Raw genomic sequence first — 6,586 nt, 5'->3', positions numbered from 1 at the left:
GTTTCCTCCCAAGCGCCATCTCCGCTTGAGATCAGGCTTGCAGGGAAATGCCAGCTCCGGCACTTAAAAGGGAAATGCTGGCTCTTTGCCCTGAAAGGGGAAACGCCGGCTCCATGTACTTAAAAGGGAAATGCCGGCTCCTTTAAGTGAAGGAAACTGGCGTTTCTGGAGATCGGGCACAGAGGCGGGCGAGGGGGGACAGCGGACGTCCCCAACGTGACGTCATCACGTCGGTGATGCCCCGCCCCCTCCAGGAACGCCCACAAAGTCCCCCGCTGGGGGCGGAAAATGGACTTGGCAACCCTAATACTCAGCCTGGGCCCAGTCCACTGCCCAAACAGCAGCTTGGGACACCACGATTGGACACGACATCACTTCCTCCCAGGCTGCCTGGCTTCCAGATGATCTGGCAGCACTGTGGTGCATTGTCTTTCCCCCGGCAGCAGCACAGAAAATGATGTACCTCCCAGACCTGCCTCACCACTAGAGTTGCCAACTCAGGGTTGGGAAATTCCTGGAGATTTGGGGGTAGAACCTGGGGAAGGCGGGGTTTGCGGAGGGGAGGGGCCTCAGCGGGGCGTGATGTCATTTGGTCCACCCTCCAAAGCAGCCATTTGCTCCAGGGGAACTCCAGGGGATCTCTTTTGTGTGGAGATCAGTGGTGGTTCCAGGAGATCTCCATGCCCCACCTGGAGGTTGGCAACCCGACTCACTGTTGCCCTGCTTGGGGGCCACCCGAGGCCTTGACCCTGGCCTGCCTCTGCCTTTTCTTCCCAAACGGCACCCCTTCGGCAATTCTTGTGCCCTGTAACGAGGCGGCAGAGGAAGACCTACGGGTCCGTGGGGCTAAAGGAAGGGCGCCCAAGCAAAGCCCTCGAGGGACTCGGGGCGGTCCCATCACAGCCAGTTCTCCCTTGCTTGAATCTGCCACGGGAGGATCCAGACTCGGCTGTTCAGAAGATCCGACTGTTTTAGGGGACAAGCAATGATTTGTCCCGCGAGACTGAGAAAGCAGCACGATGTTGATTTCCAAAGATACACCCGAGTATTAAGGCAGTATTTTCATTTTTGGGGAGTGAAGTCAGAGGCAGACCCGTCAGCTGATGACAAGACAAGCGTATTTCTGGCGAGCGGAGTGCAAACTTAAGGACAGTGAACTGGCTGCTATTTGCTGGATTTCCTCCAGAACTGCACAAGAATCTTGTTGCGTAAAGATGCAAAATGAGACTCTTGCTGGCTTAGATCAGGAGTCACGAAGTCTACTTAGATCTGGGAATCACCCTTCATTGACCTGCATGCTTAAATCTTGACTGTGTGAGTCTCTTTCCTTCCTCTTTACTCTTTCAGCCGGTTCTCTCCTCCTCTGCACTCTGGTTCATGCCTACGTGACTCATCTGCAAAACGAGGATTCGCTTTTGTGAATGGATTTTATTTATTTTTGAAATGTATACCTTGCCTTGCTGCCCTGGGCCACCAAGGCTAACAGATGGCTAATCATAAAAATAAAATAATAAAAACACATCTTGTTGTTGTTGTTCAGTCGCACAGTCGAGTCCGACTCTTTGCGACCCCATGGACCAGATCACGCCAGGCCTTCCTGTCTTCCACCGTCCTCTGAAGTTGGCTCAATTTCATGTTTGTTGCATCTATGACACTGTCTAACCATCTCATCCTTTGCCGTCCCCGTCTTCTTTGACCTTCAATCTTAACACATTTTAAGAAACATTAAAGCCCAAAAGATCTCCACACCTTAAAACACTTAGAACAAAGCTAAAATATATGTGCACTGCAATAAAACACACCAGGGCTTGACAAACCCAGTGCAATAAACAGGCTCATTGCCAGGATTTTTTAAATAGGGGAGGCTTTCAAAAAAGTCAGGGGGCACTGAATTTCGTGGCCTCCCCCCTTCTCCCTCAAAGCATTTAAGGGGGCCCTTTAAATGCCTTGAGGGAGAAGTGGAGGCTGCAGGACTGCACTCCAAGCTGTGAATGTGGGGCCTGGAGTGCAGGCACAAGCTCGGCCTCCCCCACATTTCTTCCCAAAAGTCATGACGCCTTGGGAGGAAGTCGGGGGGGGGCAGGCACCAGGAGGCCCCACCATAGCTACGGGCCTGGCAAGAAAACACACCAGGGCTTGACAAAGCCAGTTGTTATGGCTCCTCGAAATCTCATTGGTGGTGCCTAGTATTTTCAGCGATGATTTTGTCGTGGTGTCTCCCAGCAGTTTTCAGTGAAAGTGCAAAGGTTGGATCCAACCACTTCTTCCACTGGTGAAAGTGGGAGGAACTTGGATGTACACCTTTTCGTGGTGGTGGATGATATGGTTGCCAGCTCCAGGTTGGGAAATGCCTGGAGATTTCGGAGGTGGAGCTTGAGGAGGGCGGGGTTTGGGGAGGAGCGGGATTTCAATGGGGTGTAATGCCATAGTGTTGACTTTCCAAAGCAGCCATTTTCTCCAGGTGAACTGACCCCAGCCACCACCTGGAGGTTGGCAACTCTAAGTGTTTTTTTAATACCAGTTCCATTATTCAATTACTAATGGAATTGAGAAATCGGGGAGAAGTTAGGCAAGGAGAAGAAGAAGAAGAGCAAGAGGAGACTGGATTTATACCCCGCCCTTCAGTTGGAGTCTCAGAGCGGCTTACAAGCTCCTTTCCCTTCCCCTCCCCACAACAGACACCCGGTGAGGTAGGTGGGGCTGAGAGAGCTCTTTCAAGGACTGCTCTTGAGAGAACAGCTCTGAGAGAACTGTGACTGACCTAGGGTCACCCAGCAGCTACAAGTGGAGGAGTGGGGAATCAAACCTGGTTCTCCCAGATTAGAGTCCACACATTTAACCACTATACCAAACTTGCGCAGTTCTGGAGGAAATCCAGCAAATAGCAGCCAAGTTAACTGTCCTTCCTCAAGCCACAGTGAAGTTTGCACTCTGTTTGCCAGAAATGCGCTTGTCTTGTCATCAGCTGATGGGTATGCCTCTGACTTCACTCCTCAAAGCGGTTAGCTTTTTGTTATGGTGATGGCAATGAGGGCCCTCTGAGGGAATGCTAGATGAAACAAAAAGCCGTTGCCTATTGGTGGAAGATGGCAACAGGTGGGAACAGGCGAGTCTCTCTGGGGAGAGAGTTCCAGAGTTTTGGGGCCATGACTGAGAAGGCCCTCTCCCAGATTTGCCATCTGCCTAATCTCAGAACATGGGTCACCTGAAGCAGGCCCCTGAGATCATTTGTAAGGGAGTAGGTGGTAATGAATGAGCCGTCCTGAGGCAGAAAACACAGGTAACATTTTGTTATCATCTCCATTCAAGGTTCAGTGGAGCCTTTCAGCCCATACATTCATGGGCTTGCAGCTTAAGGATTTCTGTACATGCATCTCACATCTCATCGGTGGCAAGAACACATTTTTACTGACTCCAGTAGTTATTCCAGCTGAGCTGTGCTTCTTACTAGAAAACCAAGCATTGCAGTGTGCTCCTAAGCACAGTTACACCCTTCTAAGCCTATTAGCTATCCATGTTTCAATCGTATCTAAGCTGGACTACTGAGATGCCCTTGAGTTTGAGTGTATTTAAAAGCATCAGTTGGCCCAGAATGCAGCAGAGAGGCTGCTGGTTTTAGAAGAGCACCACTGGCCGCCAATTTATTTCTGGGCACAATTCCAACTGCTTGACCTTTTAAACCCCTAAATGGCCTGAGACCAAGATATACAAAGGACCACACAGACAAACCTGCCCAGCCAACGAAATTGCCCACATAGGCTACGCTTTCTGTGCCCCCATCTTCTGAAGTGTGGTGGGCCATTATCACGAGCGGAACCTTCTCGGTGGTGTCACCCTATCTATGGAACTCCTTCCTCATTGGTTTGCCTGACATCTTCACTCCTGAGTTTTGAGTGCTATTTATGTATATCCAGGTATTTGGTGACAGGTAAGAAGATTAATTTTATCATGAGATAACAGTTTTAAACCTACTGTCTTTTCTAGTAAAGGTAAAGGTTCCCTTGCTCGAAAGCCAGTCGAATCCGACTCTAGGGTTGCGGTAGGGTTGCGGAGCTCATCTCCGTTTCAAAGCCGAAGAGCCAGCGCTGTCCGAAGATGTTTCCGTGGTCATGTGGCCAGCATGACTAAACACCAAGGCGAACGGAACGCTGTTACCTTCCCACCGAAGTGGTACCTATTTATCTACTTGCAATTTTTTGCTTTCAAACTGCTAGGTTGGCAGGAGCTGGAACTAGAGACGGGAGCTCACTCCATCATGCGGCACTCGGGTCTCGAACTGCTGAACTACCAACCTTCCACAGCCTGCAGTTCAGCGTCTTAACCACTTGAGCCACCGCAGCTCCTACTGTCATTTCTACTGATCATTTAACTGCTGGTGTTGCTACTTTCTAAATTGATTTTATTTTCTTATGAGACAAATCTTCTTTTATTGTGAGCCATCTGGGAGCCTTGCACTGAAAGGCAAATCTATCACATAAATAATTATTCAGTGGTTGGTAACCAGGTGCTGAGTCACCATCCAAAACCACATTGCTGGGAGTCAGCTCTGTGGAACAGAACTGAGCAGGATTCTGGCTAGATCTGTTCAGGCCAGCACTGTAGGAAACAGGGTTGCCAGCCTCCAGGTGGGGCCTGGAGATTGCCTGCTATTACAGTTGATCTCCAGATAACCAAGATCAGTTCCCCTGGAGAAAAATGGCTGCTTTGGAAGGTGGGCTCTGGTCTTAATTTGATCTCGCTGCCAAAATAAAACCTCTTCCCCACGCAGCTGGTCTGAAACCCTATTACTTTTTATCTAGCGAGATGTCCATGAAATGTCACAGCTGGGAGACAGCACCCTCCCCTCCCCCCATTTCCTCTTGGCCTGCTGCCAATCCCTGCCCCCTTTTCCTTGCCTCCCCTTCCCATGCACCTCCCGGATTGTAGTTGGGAATTGTGGTAGGTCTGCCAACCTCCAGGTAGGACCTGGAAACCTCCTGCTATGACATCGATCTCCAGGCGGCCAACATCCGTTCCCCTGGAGAAAATGGCTGCTTTGGAGGGTGCGCTTTGTGGTGGCATTTTACCCTGCTGAGGTTCCTCTCCTCCCCAAATCCCATGTTTCCCAGGCTCCACCCCACCCCCCAAATCTCCAGGTTTTTCCCCAAACCAGAGCTGGCAACTCTAGTAACAGAAGCCAGGAGCAGGGCTATTTTTGGGCAGGAACGCACAGGAACGGAGTTCCGGCTGGCTCCCGAGTTGGCCACGCCCAGCAGGAGCTCATTAGCATAATAGGCCACACCCAACAGCAGACACTCATTAGGATTGGCTACGTTAGGGGTGTGTGGCCTAACATGCAAAGGAGTTCCTGTTACAAAAAAAGCCTGGGTTTTGACAACGAACAAGGTAAACAGAATAAGAAGCAAAAGGTGGGTGTGGCTGGATGACCACGTAACATGGGGGTGTGGCCTAATATGCTAATGAGCTGTGCTGTCATGGGTGTGGCCTATTATGCTAATGTGTTCCTGCTGTTGGGTGTGGCCTATTATGCTAATGTGTTCCTGCTGGGCTTTTTCTACAAAAAAAGCCCTGGCCAGGAGAAATAGATATACGCCTAAACTAGCCCCCTCTTCTGCCTATATTGCACTTCCTCCTTAATTTCCCCCCTCTCCATGCATAATCTTCATTTTCCTTTAGAGTGTAGCCAAAAAAAAACCCTGATGATAGTGCAACCCATTTGAAGTCAGAGCGCAACCAAGTTGTGAGCAATGTCCCCTCTAAGCTGTGGAGCCTTGTGAGCAAAAATTCTACTTTCAGAGCTATCAGCATTAAAGTTGTGAGTGAGCAATTTGGCTACTGTATAAATTAGTTTGCTCTGGAGCCATCCTTCCTGAGCTAAGACAAAGATATGTGAGCTGGAGGCTAAAAACCTGTGAGCTAGCTCACACTAACTCAGCTTAGAGGGAACACTGGTTGTGAGTCATGATGACTGACCAATGGGAGGCCAGTTGGGATAGAGGAGGACAAGAACGGCAACTTTCACTGAAAGGAGACTGAGGATTGGCAGCCAATAGCCATGATGGCCACCCTGTCCGTTCTGTCCAGGCCGGCATCTGCTTTGGCTGATTCACGCTACCAGTGAATCACGTGGGAGGCAGACAGAAGTCAAGTCATCTCTGTGCGTGGGCTCCTTCTAAACACAGTAGGAGGGCAGCGCTTAGGAAATGTTTGTCTCCTCCAAGAAACCATCCACTGCTCCTTTTGAGATGAGTTATTTCTCTCGTCCCTGACCTCCATTGTTCGTGAGGACCATAGCCCTAAAAGCTGTATGCAGTCAACCAGGCAATTTGTTAAACGCAGGTAACCTTTTTATCCTGGACTAGGTGACATTGTCAGGTCATTTAATGTCTGGGGGAAAGCATCTATGCTTTGTCCAAATCAAGAAATGTACAACGGGAATCGTCAGGGCTGCCTGAACAGACCTTTCACAGGACTCCAATTTAAAAATCTGCAAATGAATTATGTGTGACTCATCAGTTAATGCATTCAGGTTCATAAAGCAAATGAGGTCTCTTGTGTTCAAACCGACGCCAGTCAGAAATCTGAA

At 49.7% G+C, this 6,586-nt stretch overlaps 1 protein-coding gene across 1 annotated transcript in view; it reads right to left on the bottom strand.

Moving 5' to 3' along the window:
* TMEM26 (transmembrane protein 26) overlaps positions 1-6,586 on the bottom strand; it is a 52,711-nt gene that overhangs the window by 45,169 nt on the left and 956 nt on the right. The gene's annotated exons all lie outside the window — the stretch shown is intronic.

The sequence above is a fragment of the Gekko japonicus genome, unplaced genomic scaffold, assembly GCF_001447785.1.
Source record: "Gekko japonicus isolate JY-2015 unplaced genomic scaffold, Gekko_japonicus_V1.1 scaffold966, whole genome shotgun sequence".
Lineage (NCBI taxonomy): Eukaryota > Metazoa > Chordata > Lepidosauria > Squamata > Gekkonidae > Gekko > Gekko japonicus.
This window is presented reverse-complemented; position numbering and strand designations above follow the sequence as displayed.